Raw genomic sequence first — 25,621 nt, 5'->3', positions numbered from 1 at the left:
TAATCATGTATTCTTTGGAGGCATAATCAATCATGTGTTCTTTGGAGGCACAATCAATCATGTGTTCTTTGGAGGCATTAATTCTTTGAAGGCATAATCAATCAGAAAATACCAGTCTTGACTCAGAGCCCAAAATTGTGTTACAGAGAATATTTTTACAATATAATTATCATTAAAAAATGTAGCAGTCTTGAAAAATTCATTGTAATGTTTGATTAACCTTTGTCTTAAATATAAAAAGGTCCCCTTTTACATAGAGGGGAGAGTCTTAAGACGATTACGTGTCAGTATCGACCATAGCCTCTGTCTCCCCAACAACCACTGATCCTTTAAGGTAATTCCAGTCTTTGTGCTTCCTTTCCCCTAACCCTCTCCCCTTTTTCCCCCCCTCACCACCCTTTTTCCCCTAACACATTTCCCCCTCCTTTCCACACCCTCCCCTCCCCTAACTCCTTACTTCTTCCTCCAATAAATAGTGGTTAATTTTAACAGACTTTTATATTGGGATTAAAAGCTCCGGGGGTCATATGTATAATCTTATAAACATGTATATATCTTGGGTTTTCATATAGATATCTTGACCAACGTAATACATATCTTGATTTAAGTAATACATGATATATGTGGTACAGATCTTGGCCTGCGTAATACATATCTTGGTCTATATAATTCATATCTTGGCCTACGTGATGAATATCTTGGCCTTTGTAATGCATGTAATGTAATGCAAGTAATTTTTTTTGTAATGCATATGGCGCACACACACACACACACACACACACACACACACACACACACACACACACACACACACACACACACTCACACACACACACACACACACACACACACACACACACACACACACACACACACACACACTCACACACACACACACACACACACACACACACACACACACACACACACACACGCGCACACACACACACACACACACACACACACACACACACACACACACACACACACACACACACACACACACACACACGAGGGCTAAGGAATATCGAACACTACACAGTCACAGGTGTAAAATATAAGTAGACGCTCAAGTAATTAGCCAAGACCAGGAGGAGAAGAGCAACAGAAAACGATAAGGAAATATGTAAGATGTAAACAAAAGTTTCCAGCAAGTGTCGAAACTAATTAACCAAACCGCTTACATTGCTACGTATTATAACACACCTGATCATCGTAATATTTACGTTTCCTACTCCTCGGACTCGGACTATTGGATTGGTTCCAGGGTCCTACACTTGGACTGGACGGTAGAGCGACGGTCTCGCTTTGTGCCGACGGACGGCGTTCAATCCCCCGACCGTCCAAGTGGTTGGGCACCATTCCTTTCCCCCCGTCCCGTCCCAAATTCTGAGCCCTTGCCAGTGTTATATAGGCGTAATGGCTTGGAGCTTTCTCCTGGTAGTTCCCTTCCCTGGTCTCAGCTGGGTGCTGTTGTCAGACCGGCAACCTCCCACCGCACAGGTAATTGTTGCTTAATTCCTTTAAAGGTGTAGTGGTGGTGGTGGTGGTGGTGGTGGTGGTGGTGGTATTAGCAGTGGTGGTGGTGGCATTAGCTGCGGTGGTGGTGGCATTAGCTGTGGTGGTGGTGGTGGTATTAGCAGTGGTAGTGATGGTGGTAGTGGTAGTGGTAATGGTATTGGTGGTTTTAGTGGTTGTGGTAGTGGTGATGGTATTAATAGTGGTGGTGGTGATCAGAAATAACATTGATAGGGGGGGGGGTGTAATGTGTGGATGGGAAGGGGGAAAATGGGTGCCTGTCTCTAACCCCCCCCCACTCCCCCCTCCCCCCCCCATAACCTTCCACTGCCACCTGGAAGAAACTACGTAAAACCTCCCCCCCCCTTCCCTCCTCACCCCCTGCCCCACCTCCTCTTCCCTCACCCTTCCCTGCTTCCCCTCACTCTTCTTGATCGATATACCGATTCCTCCATTGACTATTCTTCTCCTTAATGATGCCATGGGGACGTAGGGAGCTGAGGGGCAAGGTGTTGCGGGATGAAGGTGAGGGAAGTGAGGGGTGAGGGGAGAGGGAAGTGAGGGGAGAGGGAAGTGAGGGGTGAGGGAAGTGAGGGGTGAGGGGAGAGGGAAGTGAAGGGAGAGGGAAGTGAGGGAAGTGAGGGGTGAGGGAAGTGAGGGGAGAGAAGTGGAGGGGACGAAGGGAAAGAGAAAATGGGAGGTGGGAGGGGTTATCTTGAGATGATTTCGGGGCTTTAGTGTCCCCGCGGTCCGGTCCTCGACCAGGCCTCCACCTCCCAGGAAGCAGCCCGTAGCAGCTGTCTAACTCCCAGGTACCTATTTACTGCTAGGTAACAGGGGGCATCAGGGTGGAAAACATTTTGCCCATTTGTCTCCGCCTCTACCGGGGATCGAAGCCGGAACCTCAGGATTACGAATCCGAAGCGCAGTCCACTCAGCTGTCAGGGAGGGGGATGGACGGGGAAGACTTTCTCTGGTAATTATTTGATTTCTTATTGGAGCGACGACTGGATCAGTCTACCGTCTACTTCTTACTGGTGCATCAACGTGCTCAGTCTACCGTCTACTAGGCTTCTTACTGTAGTTCCAACGACCTCAATTTACCGTCAAATTGTCTTTTTTGCTGGCGCAAAAAAAAGGCATCAATCTACTATCTACTTGACATCTTATTGGAAATCACCGTCCTCAATCTGCCGTCTACTTTGCTTCTTACTGGCGCACCAGTGTGCTCAATCTACTATCTACCTAGATTGTTATTAGTGCATCAACTGGCTCAATCTATCGTTATCTTGAGATCTTGAGATGATTTCGGGGCTTTATTGTCCCCGCGGTCCGGTCCTCGACCAGGCCTCCACCCCCAGGAAGCAGCCCGTGACAGCTGACTAACACCCAGGTACCTATTTTACTGCTAGGTAACAGGGGCATAGGGTGAAAGAAACTCTGCCCCTTGTTTCTCGCCGGCGCCTGGGATCGAACCCAGGACCACAGGATCACAAGTCCAGCGTGCTGTCCGCTCGGCCGACCGGCTCCCATCGTGTATTTGCTCACCAAAAGCTTCAATTTACCGGCGTCTTATTGGCGAACCAGCGGCCTCAGTCTACCATATAGAGCGACGGAAGGTAAGCAGGAAGGAGGAAAGGTATAAGGAAGGGTAGGAGAACTGAGAAGAGGGAAAGAAGATGCGTGATTGGAGGAGATATGGAGTGTATATATATATATATATATATATATATATATATATATATATATATATATATATATATATATATATATATATATATATATATATATATATATATATATATATATATATATATATATATTCCACAACTGCAAAATGACGAGGCTCACCATAGCCCGTGCTACTTGCCCCGCTCCTGTGCCAGGTAAGTTACGGGCTCGCCATAGCCCGTGCTGCTTGGAACTTGTTGCGAGTAGCTGAATCTATAACAACAACTTGCAAAAAGAGGAAATGCATGAAGAAAACATGGTACGTACGATGGCGTCTGCCTCCAAGCCGGTGGCTACATCATCCCAAGGGGACAATGTTGAGCAGGAACGGCTAATGGCGGGTTCTCGGGGTCAATTTCCCGCCATTTTTATAGTAGAGAGAAGGGGCCTGTCAATTTTCCCGCGCTTTTTACCGCTCCCCCGCGGCTCCTAATGTACTTCTTCTCCCGGACCAACCCAGGCGTTTCATCTATTTTATATGAGTTTGCCATCGCTTTGGGATCTTTTCCGATGGGTTTAATGCTATTTTATACGAGTTTGGCCTTTCGACCTAACCTCGTTTTCTTTATTTTCGTTTTTTTCTGTAGTTTGAACATGCACTTTGAACAGTCAAACGTTGTATTGTTTGGGTGTATATGTGAGTTGCCAGTTAAACTTTCGGTGTTTTGGACATTTTTTTTGTAACTTGTTGCAGTTCAGTGCCTACAGAGGGCCCAGTGGCTTAGTAGTCTACGTCCTCAGCTCGCAACCAAGAGAGCCATGCCCAATTCTCTGGCATGAAAGAGTCCCTTAAGCTTATTTGTTCCACTTGATGCCTCTGGTCACCTAGGTAGTAAAATAGGTACCCTGGGAGTAAGGGAGCTGTTGTGGGTTGCATCAGTACTCTCTAGGGTGGGATATTATTGCCTATCTTCCCTAGTTAAGGCTGGAGACGTTGCAGATCTGGGGCCAGATTCACGAAAGCACTTACGCAAGCACTTACGAACGTGTACATCTTTCCTCAATCTTTGACGGCTTTGGTTACATTTATTGAACAGTTTACAAGCATGAAAACTTCCCATTCAACTGTTGTTATTGTTATAAACAGCCTCCTGGTGCTTCGGAGCTCATTAACTGTTTAATAATTGTAAACAAAGCCGCCAAAGATTGAGAAAAGACGTACAGGTTCGTAGGTGTTTGCGTAAGTGCTTTCGTGACTCTGGCCCCTGGAGAACAAGCACAGTTAACTACTCGAGCCACTTGAACACATCAGTCTAAATCGGGGAAATATTAAGAGGGACATAAACCAGAACCAGGATTCATCAGGCATTTACGCAACCACTTCCGAAACCTATACATCTGTCAACAATCATGGCGGCATTGTTTACAGTTTTGAGCTTAAAAACGTCATAATACAATGTTATTATTATTGTTGTTATAAACAACCCCGTAGTGTTCTGGAGCTCATAAGGTGTTTAAAAAGGTAAAGAAAGCTATCATGAGTGTTGAAAGATGTACAGGTTTCGTAAGTGGATGCGCAAATAGATCAATGGAAGTGTTGGGATGTAATAAATACACTAAATGACAAATCAAAAATTCTTAAAGGCCCAATTAAGACTTTTCAAGACTCTTTAAGAATAACTGAGAACTTGACAAACACCTGCCAAGAGTGCCTGATGAACCAGCTTGGGGCTCCACGTCGGACTGCGAGCAGCAGGGTTTATTATTATTATTATTATTATTATTATTATTATTTTCTACCACAGACGTGGCCAGACATTTACAATGCTAACCAGCATATATACATTTTCTTCTGTCCTCCATGGACAGGGTTAGAGATGTGTTAAACATATAGTTCAGGGACCTGCGAGCAGCAGTAAGAAAAAGCAAGATCCTCAGTAATGTCAAAATCTTGTGACAGGACTACCTAGCTGTCACACCAGGACACCGAGGAAGATGAGGATGGGTGAGAGAGATGAAGAGAGAGAGATGAAGAGAGATGATGAGAGAGAGAGAGAACACTCAACATTAACCTTTCAAGACTTCTCTTGTACCAATGTCGCCGTGGGCGCCTCCACCACATCGCTCACACACACCCGAAGTGTCTGGAGGTCCAAATGGAGTCATCTGTCTCCCGTGCTGACTCAAAGTCCTGCACAATGGTGGTGCGGATGCCAGCAATGAGGGTCCAAGGGGGCAGATAATGAGAAAGGGCCCAGTCGTGAGTAGGAAGGGACGCTGGCTTGGTGCACCAGGAAGAAGGACTAGTCAGGGGCTTGAAGAGATGTGAAGGCACACTGGCCACCATTTTCGTTTTTATACATCAATATTTTACATTGACACACATCAATATATATGTCAGGATATATTTCCCGGTGGAAGCGGAAACAATTGGGCGGAGTTTCTTTCCCACTTATGCCCCCTGTTCACCTAGCAGTAAATAGGTACCTGGGAGTTAGACAGCTGCTACGGGCTGCTTCCCGGAGATATATGTATGTGTTTTAGAGTGAAACATTTGAAGAGTACAAGTAAGTACTAAGTACGGGGAGCCGGTCGGCCGAGCGGACAGCACGCTGGACTTGTGATCCTGTGGTCCCGGGTTCGATCCCGGGCGCCGGCGAGAAACAATGGGCAGAGTTTCTTTCACCCTATGCCCCTGTTACCTAGCAGTAAAATAGGTACCTGGGTGTTAGTCAACTGTCACGGGCTGCTTCCTGGGGGTGGAGGCCTGGTCGAGGACCGGGCCGCGGGGACACTTAAAAGCCCCGAAATCATCTCAAGATAACCTCAAGATAAGTATGGGTGAGAAACGCATAGCTTTAGAAAGCGCAAGTCATATGAAGATGATGGAGTTTTACGCCACGGCCCTGTAATTCACCAAGTGTTTACATGCACCCACTGACGAAACCTGTACATCTTTCCTCAGTCATGGCGGCTTAGTTTACATTTATTAAAACTGTTTATGAGCTTCAGTGACTTCACAAGCCAGGGTTATTTATTGTTGTAAACAACCCCATAGGTCAAAGGTGCCAAAATTACTTATATTGCACGTCTTGTGCAATATAAGTAATATACTATTTAATATATATAATATATATATATATACTAATATACTACCCAAAGAGTGCTGGGAAGACGGGACACCACGAGCGTAGCTCTCATCCTGTAACTACACTTAGGTAATTACTAGATGTAAATGTAATCGATTTACTAGATATAAATGTAATTTAATTTACTAGATGTAAATGTAATTAATTTACAGTGTAATTACTAGAAGGTGTAGCGTTACATATATGCGCCGGATACAATGACTACGAGAGCCTAATATGCATGTACGCCATGTAGGCCTACCTCGTACACCTGATGTAGGCCTACTCATTGTACTTTTCTCTCTATTTTACTGTTCTTGCCCTCCTTCCTTCTCCCATCCTCCTCCTGTTTGTTGTACTAAGCAATAAAAGTCTCATTAAAGAAGCGGTAAATAAGCATTGAAGAGGCGCGGCGTCACCTCAGATATAGAGGCGATGGTGGGGGAGAGGGGAGGAGAGGGAGAGGAGGGAGGCAGGGGTGAGGGGAGAGAGAGGAGAGAGGGAAAGGAGGGAAACAGGGGTGAGGTAGGAATGGGGAAGATTGGGATAAGAGGGAAATATGGAGAGGAGAGAGAGAAAGATGCGAGGATAGAGGTGATAGGAGAAAGAGAAGGTAAAGAAGGGGGGACAGAGCATGGATGTAAGGGGTGAGATAAGGGAAGGGTAACATGAAAGGGGCGAGGGAGGGAAATGAGAGAGAGTAGGGAGAACATGAAGGGGTAAAAGGGAAGGGGAAGAGGATAAAGGTATTTAAACGACACATCTGGACGCATGGTAAATGCTGCTCAAACATCTACCAAGGGTTTACAGTGCAGGGAATCTAGGACATTGTGAGATATAAATCTTTCCACGACCTTCGCACCAATCTTGAAGCAATTCCTTTAAACCTTTCTCAAGACACTTAGACGCCGTTGCTCGCAGACATTTATTGCAACAGCCTGGTTCACCAGACCACTAACCAGGAGCGCTAGTCAGAGACCGGGCCGCTGGGTACACTGTCTCCCGGAAACAACAACAGGCCGGTAAGCTCCTTAGGCCTATCGACACATTCCCGGGCATCAGAACAACAGTGAAGACAATTTTTGTTCAGATACACACACATAAAGCTCTCAGTTCTCACTATACGTAACCTAGAGAGATAATATAGAGCCTCACTGTAAAGGAAACAGACAGACCTACCCAAGTACACAATCAAAGAACTGTTCAACGCTAGTATGCCTCCTCCCTCTCCCAAACACGCCTCTCCCCCTCTCCCAAACACGCCTGTTCCCCCTCTCCCAAACACGCCTCTCCCCCTCTCCCAAACACGCCTCTCCCCCCTCTCCCCCTGACATACCTCGCGTGTCTGTACACACTAATGGGGTTACCAAAACAACGACTGATTACTCGTAACATTCTCTAACCATAGACCTACAACAACATACAAACCTTCAGTGACACAGACTGAAAAGGAAAAGACATTGTCAGTGATTAATACCGAAGCTGATTAATTGTTCATTACAGCTTGCTACTTGCTCGAAGGTTGCTCCTCAGCGAGCCGCACCTTGACAGTGGGTACCTGGAGTCAGTCAACTTAGCCAGAGGACCCAGTGAATATCTAGGTACTTACTCCATTATGTGTTATATCTCTCTCTCTCTCTCTCTCTCTCTCTCTCTCTCTCTCTCTCTCTCTCTCTCTCTCTCTCTCTCTCTCTCTCTCTTATTACATATGCATAGACTCATCATCAATCACCAGTTGGTTATCCAACTCTTGCATTTTAAACAGCTTTCTTAATGTGAAACTTAGATCAGGAAATTTTTTTCTCAGGGAAAAATGGTAGTCACACAGATGCTGCTCCAATTATTATTATTATTATTATTATTATTATTATTATTATTATTATTATTATTATTATTATTATTATTATTTTAGTAGCAATACTAGAGTATTTAAAACTTTTATTATTATTATATATATTTTTATAATATGCATAATTTTTAGAAATAATATTCAGATTGTTAAAGTTTCAATACAGTTGTATTAATTGTGAAAACTATTGTTACTGCTGTTGTTATCAAATGTATTTATATGCAGTTAATTCTTCCTGCGTGTCTCTCTTATCATATTTCCTCATCTCCTTGCTTCATTCCTCTCTTGTTTTACACTTGATTCTCCTCCTCAGCTTTTCTCTCTCTCTCTCTCTCTCTCTCTCTCTCTCTCTCTCTCTCTCTCTCTCTCTCTCTCTCTCTCTCTCTCTCTCTCTCTCTCTCTCTCTCTCATTACGACTTATTCCCTTTCGTTATCTCCTCTTTCTGCTCTCCTCTGCCTCGTTACCCTCCTCCTCGACAAATCCCTAAGCGCCCCTTTTGCTGTTGGAGAAACAGGCTTTCACCTTCTCCCCTCTTCCCTGGTGGATCGACCCGCTCTCCCTCCCCTCTCCCTTTCTCCCTTCCATCACCCTCCCTGCCTCCCACCTCCCTTACACCCTCCCATCTCCCTTCACCTTGCCCGTCCCAGCATCTGTGTCCCTCTTCCTTCCCCTCCCGAGGGACGGAATAGGCGGCAAAAGGGCGCTCCACGGATTATGGGGGCGTGGAATGGGTGTGGGATTGGGGTGGGATGGGAGAGTGTTGGGTGTGGGTGTGAGGTGTTGGTTTGGGGTGCGTTGGGTGAGTGTTGGGTGTGGGTGTGTGAGGTGTGAGTTTGGGGTGGGATGGGGGAGTGTTAGGTGTGGGTGTGAGGTGTGGATGTTAGTTGGTGTGGGTGTTGGAACAGTTGCTGGGTGGGGGGTGGGGGTACGGAGGGTGCTGGGTGTGGGGTGTGGGTGTTGGAACAGGTGCTGGGTGTGGGGTGGGGGTACGGAGGGTGCTGGGTGTGGGGTGTGGGTGTTGGAACAGTTGCTGGGTGGGGGGTGGGGGTACGGAGGGTGCTGGGTGTGGGGTGTGGGTGTTGGAACAGTTGCTGGGTGGGGGGTGGGGGTACGGAGGGTGCTGGGTGTGGGGTGTGGGTGTTGGAACAGTTGCTGGGTGGGGGGTGGGGGTACGGAGGGTGCTGGGTGTGGGGTGTGGGTGTTGGAACAGTTGCTGGGTGGGGGGTGGGGGTACGGAGGGTGCTGGGTGTGGGGTGTGGGTGTTGGAACAGTTGCTGGGTGGGGGGGGGGGGTACGGAGGGTGCTGGGTGTGGGGTGTGGGTGTTGGAACAGTTGCTGGGTGGGGGGTGGGGGTACGGAGGGTGCTGGGTGTGGGGTGTGGGTGTTGGAACAGTTGCTGGGTGGGGGGTGGGGGTACGGAGGGTGCTGGGTGTGGGGTGTGGGTGTTGGAACAGTTGCTGGGTGGGGGGTGGGGGTACGGAGGGTGCTGGGTGTGGGGTGTGGGTGTTGGAACAGTTGCTGGGTGGGGGGTGGGGGTACGGAGGGTGCTGGGTGTGGGGTGTGGGTGTTGGAACAGTTGCTGGGTGGGGGGTGGGGGTACGGAGGGTGCTGGGTGTGGGGTGTGGGTGTTGGAACAGGTGCTGGGTGTGGGGTGGGGGTACGGAGGGTGCTGGGTGTGTTCACCTGCCCACAGCTGGGGTTCCCTACACGAAGCGTTTCTAATTACCACAAATGGCCCCCCTAGAGCCCTGCTGCTCCCAGTACACGAGGCGTATAAGTACAAATGTTTTAATTGCTTCCGATACTCTGTTATTACCCGATACCGATAATCGTATACTATAAAATACCAATTCCCCGATACAAATATTGTTTATTGTTTGATGCTAGAACTATGCGTACTTGTGTTAAACAAAAATAAATTGCAGTATAGGTTGGAATTTTACCAAATATAGATCGAAACTCCTCTGCTTCCTAATGAATATTTCGTCTTTATGCATCATATCAATTTCCACGCGTAATCTTTTACATTGTGATCATGTCTCCATTATTGCGTCTCTCAAGTGTGATAAGTCTGAAGAGGTCAGGTTTAAGGTACTGTCAGTGTTTAAAGATTCTGTTTTCTTAACATGTGTTCTTAGAAAAGCTCTTGATTTTAAATTTTTGGTCAGAAATAAATAAATATATTTGCGATTTGCAGGATGAGGGGGTTCCATACTGCCTACCTTGTGTAGCTTCCGGGGATTAACAGCCACGCGGCCCGGTCTCCGACCAGGCGTACCGGTTGCTCGTCTGGTCAACCAGGGTGTTGGCCGCGGCTGCTCGCAGCCTGACGTATGCCTCCACATAGGCTAGTCCTTATAAAAGAGTTCGCATGGGCCTGGCCCTCTTGATACACTCACACTATGCCCCTCACGATCCTCCGGGCTTGGGGGTAGAATAGGGCGGAGTTCCCTAGCCTCCGTCCTACCCCAGCTCCTTGTCCTGTTGTCTCGGCTCCTTGTTCTCATATCCCAGCTCCTTGTCCTGCTGTCCCGGCTGCTTGTCCTCATATCCCAGCTCCTTGTCCTCATATCCCAACTCTTCGTCCTCATACCCCAGCTCCTTGTCCTCATACCCCAGCTCCTTGTCCTCATATCCCTTCCAAATGGTATATAGTCATTCTGGCGTAGCACTTTCTCCTAATACTTACCTTGCCTTACTCTTCTCATCAACCCCCCCCCCCCTCATCACGTCTCTCTCTCTCCCTCCCTCCTTCCCTCTCTCCCCCTCCCCTCCCTCCTGCCCTCTCTCCCCCCCTCCCTCCCCCTCCCCTCCCTCCTTCCCTCCCTCCCTCCCTCCCTCCTTCCCTCCTTCCCTCCCTCCCTCCCTCCTTCCCTCCTTCCCTCCCTCCCTCCCTCCCTCCCTCCCCCCCCTCCCCTCCCTTTCCTCATTCTTTTCTCCCTTTCTTCAGTAACCTCGATTAATTAAACATTTCCCCTTCTACAACAATCGTTTCCCTTTCACCTCCCTTCATCCTCTCTTCCACCCCTCCCTCCCTCTCCCCTTGTCTCCGACACCTCCCCTCGTCTCCGACACCTCCCCTCCCTCTATCAATACATTTATGTCCAGCTATGTGTCTCTGTCTCCCTCAATAATGCTTACCCAATATAATTTTCTTCGTTCTCTCTCTCTCTCTCTCTCTCTCTCTCTCTCTCTCTCTCTCTCTCTCTCTCTCTCTCTCTCTCTCTCTCTCTCTCTCTCTCTCTCTCTCTCTCTCTCTCCCCCCCCCGTCCTCCAGCTCCCCCACAACATATGTCACCAGGACGTCCCTCTCTCCCTCTCTGGGACCATAAAAATGCACTTGCATATATTACTGGGAACACCCGCATGCTGCCCCTGCCGGTCGAGCCCAGCGCTGATCAACAGGGTGTGGGAGATCACGCCCCACCGCCCCGTAGCACAGTGCCGCACAGTGTACCACAGCCTGCAACTGCTCACTTTAACAGAGCATAGTATGGCACAACGTGGGATAACACATTTTAACACAGTGTAGGACAACCCGCTTCAGCATGGCATAGTACAGTACAGCACAGCATAGTACAGCACAGCAAAGCTTGTGACAGCACATGTCAGTACAGCGTGGGTAGAATGATGACAAACCAGCTTAGTACAGTTCAAAGCGGCACGATACAGTTGGCCTATTGCACATCACAAGGTAGTAGGCCTATAGCATATCACAACCCAAAGGATCTCATCATAAGAACATAAGAACAAGGTAACTGCAGAAGGCCTATTGGCCCATACGAGGCAGCTCCTATTTATAACCACCCAATCCCACTTATATGCATGTCCAACCCACGTTTGAAACAATCGAGGGACCCCACCTCCACCACGTTATGCGGTAATTGGTTCCACAAATCAACAACCCTGTTACCGAACCAGTATTTACCCAAGTCTTTCCTAAATCTAAACTTATCCAATTTATTCCCATTATTGCGTGTTTTGTCTTGTGTTGATACTTTTAATACCCTATTAATATCCCCCTTGTTATGAACAAATGAACAAATGTCCATTCATCCACATGTAAACCTCTATCATGTCACCCCTAACTCTTCGCCTTTCCAGTGAATGTAATTTAAGCTTTGTTAATCTTTCTTCATATGAAAGATTTCTAATTTGGGGAATTAACTTAGTCATACTACGTTGGACACGTTCAAGTGAATTTATATCCATTCTATAGTACGGCGACCAAAACTGAACTGCATAATCTAAATGGGGCCTAACCAGAGCAAGATATAGCTGAAGAACCACACCAGGTGTCTTGTTACTAACACTTCGATTAATAAATCCCAGTGTCCTATTTGCCTTATTACGAGCATTCATGCATTGATCCTTCGGTTTTAAATTCTTACTAATCATAACTCCCAGATCCCTTTCGCAATCCGACTTCACAACCTCAACACCATCTAGCTCGTATCTTGTAACTCTATCATCATTACCTAGCCTCAAAACTTTACATTTATCAGCATTAAACTGCATCTGCTAATCTTTTGACCATTTCAAATTCCTATTTAGATCGGCTTGAAGTGATAGTGAGTCTTCTTCCGTGTTTATTTCACTACCGATTTTTGTATCATCGGCAAATTCGCAAATGTTGCTACTCAAACTTGAATCTAAATCATTTATATATATTATAAACTACAGAGGTCCCAGGACAGAGCCTTGAGGCACTCAACTTACAACATTTTCCCACTCTGACTTAACCTCCATTTATACTAACTCTCTGTTTCCTCTGGTGCAACCATGCCCTAATCCAACTTAATATAGCACCCCCAATGCCATGAGCCTCTATCTTTTTAATCGGTCTTTCATGTGGCACTGTATTAAAAACTTTGCTAAAGTCAAGGTACACAACAAAGCTTTTGATAAAGTGCCACATGAAAGACTGATTAAAAAGATAGAGGCTCCTGATATTGGGGGTGCTATATTAAGTTGGATTAGGGCATGACTGTACCAAAGGAATCTATGATGAGAGTGACGGACACCGCTTTGACCATTATATACGTGAATGTGAACACCTGAGAGACATTAGAAATATGTGTAGAATAATAAACCCCACATTGTTTGAGTTAGGAAAACACTATTTGTCAAATATTGATACTGTTCTTGTTCACTTGAGACAGTTAAGCAAGTCCCAGCTGTGTCTGGGTACACGTGACAGGATGAACAATCCAGTGCGATTTCTTCCTATTGGGGAGTGTTGTACATGCTGCTGTGGCGGTGTGTCCACTCACAGGATGTGTGGCGCTGCCCAATAAACTCGCCCCTCGGGACATAATTAAAAAAAAAAAAAGCTCCGAGTGAATATTACAAGACCTCTTGGCAGACCTACAGCAAAACTTCTATGCCATGGGTGCTGGGCTCCACAGAGAAGGGTCCTCAGGTGCGCCTCTAAAGCTTGAGGCAGTCTTCCTCACCGGACATCACTTGAACAAGACCCATAGTGCACAGAGCTCTTGAGGGTGAGCATCATCTACCCCTCCTCTCTTGACGTCTGGCCAGTGAATGTGTGTGTGTGATACCTGCCATCCAATCCCAGCCAGTTTCAGGTCACCTTAGGTCACTTAACTTGTAGAGCGGTATTGAGTCTTGTGACGTCAGGACTGTGTCAGATACCTCTCTGGCTTTACCAGAATAATACACGAGAAAACATATCTAAACATTGTTGATTATATATACTAATGATTGAATTTAATATTCTTTGGCAGTGCTGTATCTCCTCCCTCCCCCATCCTTACATCTCCCCTTTCTCCCTACATCTCCTCCCCCTCCCTACATGTCCCCTCATCCCCAAATAGGCACGTCCTCCCTAATCCATATCATACATAGTGACCCAACACCCTGAGTCATAAACTATTTATATTACATTATATCCCACCCACTCTATTTCCCCTCCCAGTGGACATTTCCAATCTCTCTCTCTCTCTCTCTCTCTCTCTCTCTCTCTCTCTCTCTCTCTCTCTCTCTCTCTCTCTCTCTCTCTCTCTCTCCCTCTCTCTCTCTCTCCCCTCCCATTGATCACGTCTGGTTTCTCAATAATCAAATTTCTTTATATATATCTTAACCCCCTCCCTCTTACCATCAAATAATTCCCCTCCCCTTCTATTCCCTCCTCTTCCAGCTATTTGTCACCCCTCTTTTCTTATCACCCATTCCACTTCTTTCCCCTCACACTCCGCCTCCCTGATCATACCTTCTTCCTTCCCTTCTATACTCTGCTCCCTCGATGTCTTCCTCATTTTCTCTGCTCTGTGCTTCTGCCAAGTCCATCCATCTCTCTTCCTGTATCTCCCATCTCCCTGTGTCTTCTCTCCTCACACCCCCTCCCCCTCCCCCACTCTCACATCTCCCGTCTATAAACTTCTGACACTCTCTCACCCTGAAGTGGCACCAATCACTGTCCGCTCTCCCTCCCCCCCCCCCATCATGCTTTGTGTCTCTTTATTACATTTATTGGCTTGTCTTGTGGGTTCTCTTCTCTCATACTCGTGCCTGTCTGCTTTCTTGACCCTCTTTCTCTCTCTTTGTGTCTCCTGTTTGTTCTTATTTCGCCCATTGCTTGTTCATCACACACTCACAGTTGAAAGGCGGGACAAAAGAGCTAGAGCTCAACCCCCACAAGCACAACTACGTGAGTACACACACACACACACACGCAGTCAGAGCTCAACCCCCGCAAGCACAACTAGGTGAGTACGCACACGCATACTCAGGTCACACAAGATCTTATTTAACATAAGCGTTCCTATTTTAAACATTTAAATTTGATTTGCAATGCCTTCTGTTCCCATCCAGTGGTTGTACTGGAAATGTTTCAAAGGTACATCATGGTTCAGGAACTGAGCCCCCAAACACACAATTAGCTAAGCAAGTTACAGGCTTAATACTAAGTAGGCTACAAAGAGAGATGAGTTGGTCACATAAATTATTAACATGAATCGGTTGATAGTGGAGATTTTCATAGGATAGATTACAATGTGCACAAGATGAGTAACATATGCGATGCATTCATAGGATAGGTTACGTATGTCAAATATAATGGATAGGATGGGAGATGAGATAGGAATAAGGAGTGAAGGAACGGTGCCCAACCACTTTGACCATCGGGGATCGAGCACCGACCCTGCAAAACCAGCATTGCATTGGACTGTTCGGCACATCGAATGCTGTACCAACCAGTCTATGCAGACTGCAGCATAGTGATCTTTTAACTGAGCAATAAGAAAAGTAAGATCGAGAGCCACTGCAATAGGCAAGCAGCGCTTGGGAAAACGGGAACCAGGAGCTAAGGCTCAACTTTCCAAGCACATCGAAGGTCGTACACCATCATCGTCATTCCCCAGGTGGCCCAAGCTCCTCACAGGACAACATCTACACTACCTTTTGTACCCTCAGCAATGCTTTTTGCGCTACCGCTCACAGGATGGGTATGGGGTGCACAATAAACTAGCCACCTCCGGCGGCAACAATAAAAAAAATCAGTACAGGTGTGTACGTTGTTACTGGATTAGTACTCGTGATTGTCATCATCTTTGTAGGCCTACATCAGTCAGTCAGCCACAGAGTATATTTATAAATGATTGTACATTTATAATGAATTGAGTTGGTTTATACACAATTTCACGACATTATTCACATAAGAAAAGCCATAGTAATATATAAATTCACTAGAATTATTTACTGTAAAATTTCGAGTTAGATATAAAAATTTCGAGAAGGTATACATAGTGGTTTAGAAACACTACTACGATTAATTTAAAAGTATCTATATAGAGATACTGTATACGAAAAAAATACCAAGTTAATGGGGGTCTTATGCAAACCTAATTAATTTCGGATTCTGTCGGAGTCAATGAGGAACAGAAAACGGAGTCATACCTGCACAAGCGGAGCGGGGACGTCGGAGGCGATAAGGAAAGGAGTGTGGTGGACACAAACTGATCTGTTTAGCCTCTACCCTCTGACGGCAAGGGGAGGGGAAAGGGACAGGAGAGAGGCTGGTTAGGGGAGTGTCGGTCGGAGATGGGACTCCCGGAGTTGAAGAGGCGTAACGTGAGCCACCCCTTCCGTGTTATTCTTCTGCCACAAGGTTGTAGGGGCGGTAGTAGCCATCTGTTGCTGGTGGTAGGTGACCACTGTCTCTGTCTCTGTCTCTCTCTCTCTCTCTCTCTCTCTCTCTCTCTCTCTCTCTCTCTCTCTCTCTCTCTCTCTCTCTCTCTCTCTCTCTCTCTCTCTCTCTCTCTCTCTCTCTCTCTCTCTCTCTCTCTCTCTCTCTCTCTCTCTCTCACACCCCCTTCGTTATACCTCCCCCCCCCAATCACTCCCACTGCCTAACCCTAGTAGTAACGCTACCCCTTCAGACATCAAAGGTGCCAAGCGGTAGGCACCAGCCCCCCACTAGTGGCCTAGCGGCACGGGGAGCTGAGTGCCGTCTCTTTTTCCTTGTGTTACGAGTCCATTAAACGCCCTCCCCGCCAGCGCCAGCCACCGGGAGTGCCCTGGGCCTTGTTTTGCCCAGAAGCGAATTAATCTTCTCTGCCGGAGCTTCGCCTCGAGGCGTAGGAGGCCATGTCTTAGGAGCTTCGCCTCGAGGCGTAGGAGGCCACGTCTTAGGAGCTTCGCCTCGAGGCGTAGGAGGCCATGTCTTAGGAGCTTCGCCTCGAGGCGTAGGAGGCCATGTCTTAGGAGCTTCGCCTCGAGGCGTAGGAGGCCATGTCTTAGGAGCTTCGCCTCGAGGCGTAGGAGGCCATGTCTTAGGAGCTTCGCCTCGAGGCGTAGGAAGCCATGTCTTAGAAGCTTCGCCTCGAGGCGTAGGAGGCCACGTCTTAGGAGCTTCGCCTCGAGGCGTAGGAGGCCACGTCTTAGGAACTTCGCCTCGAGGCGTAGGAGGCCATGTCTTAGGAGCTTCGCCTCGAGGCGTAGGAGGCCATGTCTTAGGAGCTTCGCCTAGAGGCGTAGGAGGTCATGTCTTAGGAGGCCGCGGCCACGGAAGGTCGCAGGGGGCGGAAACCTTTATTGTTGCTCAGTGATAACGGCATTAAAAATATAAATAGAGAAAAAGAAAAATTTATTTTAAAATATTTTTGGATTAAAGTTGATCTAGGTCATTTATTTCCGGTACACAATGGTATCATGTCTCGGACTCGGCGGTAGAGCGACCTTCGCTATCTATACAAAGTTACAACATATTTATATAATTGCAAATGGTCAGTATCGTCTTACAGGGAGGAAGGTCACTACTCTCTCTCACGGACTAAGGTCAGCTCCATCTCAGAGAGGAAGGTCACTACTCTCTTTCAGGGAGGAAGGTCACTACTCTCTCTCAGAGAAGAAGGTCACTACACTCTCTCAGAGAAGAAGATCAGTACTTTCTGATCTTCTAAGATGGGACGAGGAAATCGCCTGGAACATCGCTTGTAAAGTTATATTATTAAAGGTACTTTTCATTCTCAAGTTACAGATAATGCTCTTAAAAAAACGAAAGGTTTCCGCGCACTCTGCACAAAGGATAACGTAAGCTTCAGGGTTGGTAGGGTCCCCTTGTTTGACAGGCTGTTCACTTGGGAGAGTTATACGTGAAGATCGTTTACAGGGAGTCGGTCGGCCGAGCGGACAGCACGCTGGACTTGTGATCCTGTGGTCCTGGGTTCGATCCCAGGCGCCGGCGAGAAACAATGGGCAGAGTTTCTTTCACCCTATGCCCCTGTTACCTAGCAGTAAAATAGGTACCTGGGAGTTAGTCAGCTGTCACGGGCTGCTTCCTGGGGGGTGGAGGCCTGGTCGAGGACCGGGCCGCGGGGACACTAAAAAGCCCCGAAATCATCTCAAGATAACCTCAAGATAACAGGAAGATTGCGTGTTGCGATTGTCGTGTCTGGTTAGGATATCATATATAAATATATAGTGAAGATGGTGTATAATGAGGATCAGGTATAGTGAATATCGTGTATAGTGAAGACTGTGTGTATATATAGTGAGGATCATGTACCTACTTTGAGTCTACCTTGTGTAGCTTTCGGGGATCAACAGCCCTGCTCCTGTGCCAGGTATAGTCCCCTACGGGCTCACCGTAGCCCGTGCTACTTGCAACTTTTGTTCCGAGTAGCTGAATCTAAAACAACAACAACAAACAGCCGCGCGGCCCGGTCTCCGACCAGGTCTCCAGGTTGGTCATTTGGTCAACCAGGCTGTTGGACCCGGCATCTCGCAGTCTGATTGATCATGAATTCTCTGAAGGTGTTTGTCGAGTTCTCTCTCTTGAACACTGTGAGAGACCGGCCAGTTATGCTTCTTACGTGTCTCCAACCCGGTCTCCAACCAGGTCTCCAGGTTGGTCATTTGGTCAACCAGGCTGTTGGACCCGGCATCTCGCAGTCTGATTGATCATGAATTCTCTGAAGGTGTTTGTCGAGTTCTCTCTCTTGAACACTGTGAGAGACCGGCCAGTTATGCTTCTTACGTGTGGCGGGAGAGTGTTGAAAAGTCTTGGGCCCTTGTTGATAGTTCTCTCTTAGCGTTCCTATTGCACCTCTGCTTTTCAAGGAGGGTATTCTCTACATCCTGACACGCCATATACTAATCTCATGTGAATTACTCATTGATCCTTTACATTGCTTTTTCGTATAACGTATAATTATACATGTTGTATAACGTATAATTATACATTTCGTATAACGTATAATTATACATTTCGTATAACGTATAATTATACATTTCGTATAACGTATAATTATACATTTCGTATAACGTATAATTATACATTTCGTATAATGTTTAATAAAGACTGTGTGTATAGTGAGGATCGTGTATTGTGACGATTTATCCCTTTCGTGACCTGATTTATATAAAAAAGTATGTGTGTTCGAGGCTGGAGGCCAGACGCGTGGTACTAACCCCACAGTGATGGCTGTGGGGTAGGTGCCCAACATGGGTGGGTTGGCAATTTGCACTATTGAAATAAGTACAGCGTGTCACATAGCAAACCCCATGACGATTCTAGTATTGGCTACGGGCTTACACCTCTGATAAAAATTAACATTCCAAAGAGATATTTTCTTGCTATATTGTAAAACTTTAAGCAGCGATCTCATTAAAATGTAAACAAAGTCTACTCATCGTACTTCGCCATTAGTAAATGGAGCTAAGAGGGGAAAGCGCCAAGCCATTAGGACTATATAGCACTTGGAAGGGGTCAGGATAAGGTTTTGGGATGGGACGGGGGGAAGGAATAGCACCCAACTACTTTTACTGTCGGGAATTGAACGCCGACCTGCATGACGCGACCACATTCACGTGGCTCCATGTGTCGACCACAGTATCACCTCTCCAACGAGCTCTGAATGTGAACAGGCCATCGCTGAGAGACAGCTCTGTATCGCTATTTATCTTTTTTTTTTTTGAGATATATACAAGAGTTGTTACATTCTTGTACAGCCTCTAGTACACGTAGCGTTTCGGGCAGGTCCCTGGAATACGATCCCCTGCCGCGAAGAATCGTTTTTACAACCAAGTACACATTTTACTGTTGCGTTAAACAGAGGCTACAGTTAATGATTTGTGCCCAGTAAATCCTCCCCGGCCAGGATACGAACCCATGACAAAGCGCTCGTGGAACGCCAGGCGAGTGTCTTACCACTACACCACGGAGACATGATAATAATTTGTACAATGATGCAATGATACAATCTTTGATAATTTTTGTACAATGATACAATGTCCAGCCAATTACCAGGTCAACCTGAGTACCGAGTCGACCCGGTGAGTGCCGGGTCCTCTATCTTGTGTTTAATATATATATAAGAGGAACAGATACGAAAGTTGTAAGTGAAAGACAGAGACATATGGAGGAGAAAGAAACAAGTACAAGAAAAGTTGCAAGGGGCGAGAGATCATTCACAAGATGATCCAACCAAACCACAATGTTGCAGCAATGAAAATGAAAAACATTTCAGCGTGATGTTTAAGTCTTATCCGGAAAACACACCACGAAACAATGTTATTTTCACTATTGTTACTTTGATACAACATTGTGTAACATAACGTTTTAAAAACGTTGTGTGTGTGTGTGTGTGTGTGTGTGTGTGTGTGTGTGTGTACACACCTAGTTGTTCTCACCTAGTTGTGCTTGCGGGGGTTGAGCTCTGGCTCTTTGGTCACGCCTCTCAACCGATGTGTGTGTGTGTGTGTGTGTGTGTGTGTGTGTATACTCACCTAGTTGTGCTTGCGGGGGTTGAGCTCTGGCTCTTTGGTCACGCCTCTCAACCGATGTGTGTGTGTGTGTGTGTGTGTGTGTGTGTGTGTGTGTGTGTGTGTGTGTGTGTGTGTGTGTGTGTGTGTGTATGTGTGTGTGTGTGTGTGTGTGTACTCACCTAGTTGTACTCACCTAGTTGTGCTTGCGGGGGTTGAGCTCTGGCTCTTTGGTCACGCCTCTCAACCGATGTGTGTGTGTGTGTGTGTGTGTGTGTGTGTGTGTGTGTGTGTGTGTACTCACCTAGTTGTACTCACCTAGTTGTGCTTGCGGGGGTTGAGCTCTGGCTCTTTGGTCACGCCTCTCAACCGATGTGTGTGTGTGTGTGTGTGTGTGTGTGTGTGTGTGTGTGTATGGGAAGCACCATCAGATTCGCTAAATCACAGAATTATATCCTCAGATCGGTTAAGGGCGGAGTGAACCTTAGAAAAAGGGGGTAAAATATGGTATTAGAACCGCATGAGTTGCCACAGTGGCTGTAAACTTTTGGCACTAGAGCCACCAGGATATTACTGATGTATATAAACCTGTTGTAAATTGGACATTAAAAGCCCATTACACGAGACAGATGGTAAAGCTACAAAGCTAAACTCGCTCAGCTAAAGGTCACTAATGAACCTCTAAAACGGTTGTAAATTACTTTTTTGTCTAGCTTTTTTTATTCCACTTTGACATAAACAGCTGTTCTGAGAGGCGGAAGCTGAAGATGAGGGAGAATATTCGTCTGATCTTTAACCGTGGCGTGAGGCCAGGGTCCACCCTAGGGGTTGGCAGCCATTACCCTAGTGTAGCTTGGCTCTTCTTAGCGCCCCTAGGGTGCCCTTCCAAGCCTTGGCAGGTCCTACCCTAGCGTCGCCAGAGTCCCGTCCTAGCGTCGCCAGAGTCCCATCCTAGCGTCGCCAGAGTCCCATCCTAGCGTCGCCAGAGTCCCATCCTAGCGTCGCCAGAGTCCCGTCCTAGCGTCGCCAGAGTCCCGTCATAGCGTCGCCAGAGTCCCGTCCTAGCGTCGCCAGACTCTGGCGTCCTAGCGACGTCAGAGTCCCATCATAACTAGTGAGTCTCCCATATTGCTACTTCCCTCCTTTCATCATCACCCATCACCTTTCCCTCCGTCACCCACCCATCACCCTTCCCTCCCTCACCACCCATCACCCTTCCCTCCGTCACCCACCTTCCCCATCAACCACTTTCTCAAACACTGTTTTTCAATATTTTCATTTATCACATTTATTTCTGTTTCTTCATTTTCCGTCAACAACGTCCCTACTTTTCCTCTTGATTCTCCCCCTCTCATTCTACTTTCCCTCCTTCGCTTTGCGTCAGTGTTTAAGGTCTTTCTTCTCCATAATTTTGCAAGGTCGTAGTGGTAAATATTTTTAATGAGGCAACATTTACGTGTCAGGAGTCTTAGATCTTTTTAATGATCCTAAAATGTACGAGATCACGTTAGCATTTTCTCATTTAACGAGTCTGCCGTGCTACCTGGTAGACTGGCTGAATGGGTATCTGGCTGGTTGGCTGGCTGGCTGGCTGATTGGCCGGGTGGCTGGCTGGCTGATTGGCCGGGTGGCTGGCTGGCTGATTGGCCGGGTGGCTGGCTGGCTGATTGGCCGGGTGGCTGGCAGGCTGATTGGCCGGGTGGCTGGCAGGCTGATTGTTTGGCTTGCTGGCTGGCTGGCTGGCTGGCTGGCTGGCTGGCTGGCTGGCTGGCTGGCTGGCTGGCTGGCTGGCTGGCTGGCTGATTAGATGAATAACTAGCTTGCCGACTGGTTGACTCGCTGGTTGAATGGTTTTTACCTATCTGACTGCCTGACCGTCAGCGTTCGTATCCCGCTGCCTACTCTGCTTGCATGTATATCCACTCGGGTGCCTGCCAATCGTTTCCTTCAGCCTCGCCAGCGTTCACGGTCCTATATAGCGATGTCTACCTGATTACCACCTATTGTTGGTTCGGGAATCAACGTCCCCACGGCCCGGTCTCTGAGCAGACCTCCTGGTTGGGGGTCTGGTAATCAGGGCTGCTGGACGCTGTTAGTCCATTTATCTGGATCTAAATCATATTTAGATCCACACCTGCTCGGAGCTCCTCACTACCTCGTTCCCTCACACCTGCCCACACACCTGCCATGAGATCAATATGTTATATATCCTCACACCTGTCTAAACATTCACATAGCCAGAGGGGACCCGGTCTGTCGGCTTCCAATCTGATTACAGATTCACTTTGATTTGGGTAATATATATTCCTACACCTGCTCACAAAAAAAGGGCGGGAGGAAGAAAAAGAGGACCGGGGCGTGGGGAGAGAGAGAGAGAGAGAGAGAGAGAGAGAGAGAGAGAGAGAGAGAGAGAGAGAGAGAGAGAGAGAGAGAGAGAGAGAGAGAGAGAGAGAGACAGACAGAGAGAAGAGAGAGAGAGAGAGAGAGAGAGAGAGAGAGAGAGAGAGAGAGAGAGAGAGAGAGAGAGAGAGAGGGGGGGGGGGGGGGTTGTTACAAGACTAACCAATCCAACAAATTACCACACAACTCAAAGCCAACGTTGGTTAGGTTAGGCTAGGTTAAGTGTTTAGATTCCGTTGGCGATAATCTGTTTTTGTAGGACGTGGGGTGAAGTATTTACAGCGTTGTGGTTCGAACAAATGTCGTCAGTGAAGCACTTGTTTCGGAAGTGTTCGGACGTCATCAGTTGTGAGTGGTGTGTAAACCGTTTTTCATTCAGAAACTGGTCGAGGGTTTGGCGGGTGCATGGAATGGACTTTGGGTCCTTGTTTATAAGGACGGGCTGCCTTCACCTGCAGCATCACTCACTCACACATTCACTCACTCACTCACTCACTCACTCACTCACTCACTCACTCACTCACTCACTCACTCACTCACTCACTCACTCACTCACTCACTCACTCACTCCTTGTGAGTGTTTACGACCTATAGGTAAGACCAGCCATCACAGAGGAGAGAGCACCCCTGCTGGCCCAGGTCTCAACACTGGCAAACTTAACAGCTTCTATAAACTTCAGATGTTTAGCGGAGTGACGTTTAGTAGCCTGTAACCAACCTGCAGCTACCACATTCCTGATTACCTTTGCTTCCTCCTTCTCATCCTCCTCCTCCTCCTCTTCTGTCTCATATCTACTGTACTCAGAGTTTGAGGAACTTCTCATCTTTAACTGTTTTCCCATCATATGTACATTCTATATTTAACTACTATTTCTGCTTCTTATTATTTTCCCATCTTTATTAATCTACTTTTTATCATTCTACTTATCACCCCTTTCCTCTTCCTCCCTTCATTCTCTTCCCCGCCACCTCCTCTATATACGAGGTCACTAGCTACACCCATTAAATAGTCTTTTTCTGAAGGAAATCTCAACTGCCGTGCCAAGACGATGAATTACGGCTCTCCTCTTTATCTTGGGCACCTACCTCCTCCCTGTTGGCGATTAGGGAGTGTATTGATGGCTACACACCGGGGAGAACCCATACGATTTTATATTGTGTTTAGGTGTGATAGAGTGAGGGGGATGGGAAGGGGAAGGGGGTAGGAGAGAGGGAAGAAATTGAAATTGAAAGAAGTTTATTGGGGTATAAATACACACAAAGGGATGAGAAGGGCTCAAGCTAAGGGGGAAGAAGGGGCAGAATAGGCACGGTGGGAGGAGGGTGAGGGAAGTTATATCAAGAATCAGAAACTTTCTTCGTACATATAGAATAACCTTCAAGACGGGAGAGATGGTGGTGTTATTGCTGCTACATCTTTCTGGGGTCAGGCTTCAGGTGAGACGAGGTAGGGTAACAGTTCCTAGCTGGCTGTTTCAGTAGGAACATCAGTGTTATTCTAAGCGAACCCTTGTAACACAGGGAGACAGAGCCAGATGGACATAGACGGCGGAGAGATATGTAAACACCAAGAAACCAAAACCTAATCTCTCTCTCTCACACACACACACACACACACACACACACACACACACACACACACACACACACACACACACACACACACACACACAAGCCATCTATCATCCACCACCAGGAATTATCAAATGACCGTTCACTCCATATGGACATTACCAATCCATCACCACCTCTACAGGCAGACTTACCTGCGGTTGACTGTAGGTTGAGGAGGAGTGATGAGTTGACCTGTCTATTATACTGTCATCGTGTCCACCAAACTGAAAAGTGAAGATATAAAATGTTTCTTAAAAATATCAATAGATATTCACTGATATGGGTGTCAGGATACACTCATATATAGTCAGTCTCTCTCTCTCTCTCTCTCTCTCTCTCTCTCTCTCTCTCTCTCTCTCTCTCTCTCTCTCTCTCTCTCTCTCTCTCTCTCTCTCTCTCTCTCTCAGTTTTACACGTCTCCTGTTTTATCTGGCTAAATATTGCTCCGACCTCGTGTCCCTGGCCACTCCACCAAGCATTAAAATACACAGTCAACTGCGGCAACTGTTCCACCCCTTCCATCTGCACGCCACCTCTATCTCTGTGCTCCGTCTTTCACCCTTTCCATTAAATGGTTCGTATATTGAATTGTCTGATCCAGGCTCTGTTCGTTCCTACTTTCCTCCACCCCCCCCTCTCTCTCTCTCTCTCTCTCTCTCTCTCTCTCTCTCTCTCTCTCTCTCTCTCTCTCTCTCTCTCTCTCATCTCTCTCATCTCTCTCTCTCTCTCCCTCACTTTTACTCTTTGTATCATTCATTTTCTTCAACTTTTCGCTATATTTGATCCGTTCACTTTATCTTTATATTATATTTGAATGAATGGATAGGGTAATAATAATATATTAAAAATAAATAATACACATGCCCATGTACTCAGTCCCTGGTCCTGACTTAGAATTCCATTCATAAATAATATTATGATGTCTCAGGAAGACATGATCACTATATACAAAATTCTCAGGGGAATTGACAGGGTAAACAAGGATGGACTATTTAACATGGGTGATACACTCACAAGGGGACACAGGTGCTGAGTACCCAGATGAGCCACAGAGACATTAGAAAGAACTTTTTCAGTGTCAGAGTAGTTAGTAAATGGAATGCACTAGGCAGTGATGTGGTGGAGGCTGACTCCATACACAGTTTCAAATGTTGGTATGATAGAACCCAGTAGGCTCAGGAATCTGTACGCCAGTAGATTGACTGTTGAGAGGCG

General features: G+C 46.9%; 1 protein-coding gene across 1 annotated transcript in view; it reads right to left on the bottom strand.

Annotated features, from left to right (window-relative positions):
* LOC123749350 (discoidin domain-containing receptor 2) overlaps nucleotides 1-25,621 on the bottom strand; it is an 89,205-nt gene that overhangs the window by 42,884 nt on the left and 20,700 nt on the right. The window contains exon 2 of the mRNA XM_069307511.1: nucleotides 24,559-24,630. The gene's annotated coding sequence lies outside the window, so the exon portion shown is untranslated. The remainder of the gene's footprint in view (nucleotides 1-24,558; nucleotides 24,631-25,621) is intronic.

Source organism: Procambarus clarkii, chromosome 60 (genome assembly GCF_040958095.1).
Source record: "Procambarus clarkii isolate CNS0578487 chromosome 60, FALCON_Pclarkii_2.0, whole genome shotgun sequence".
Classification (NCBI taxonomy): domain Eukaryota; kingdom Metazoa; phylum Arthropoda; class Malacostraca; order Decapoda; family Cambaridae; genus Procambarus; species Procambarus clarkii.
This window is presented reverse-complemented; position numbering and strand designations above follow the sequence as displayed.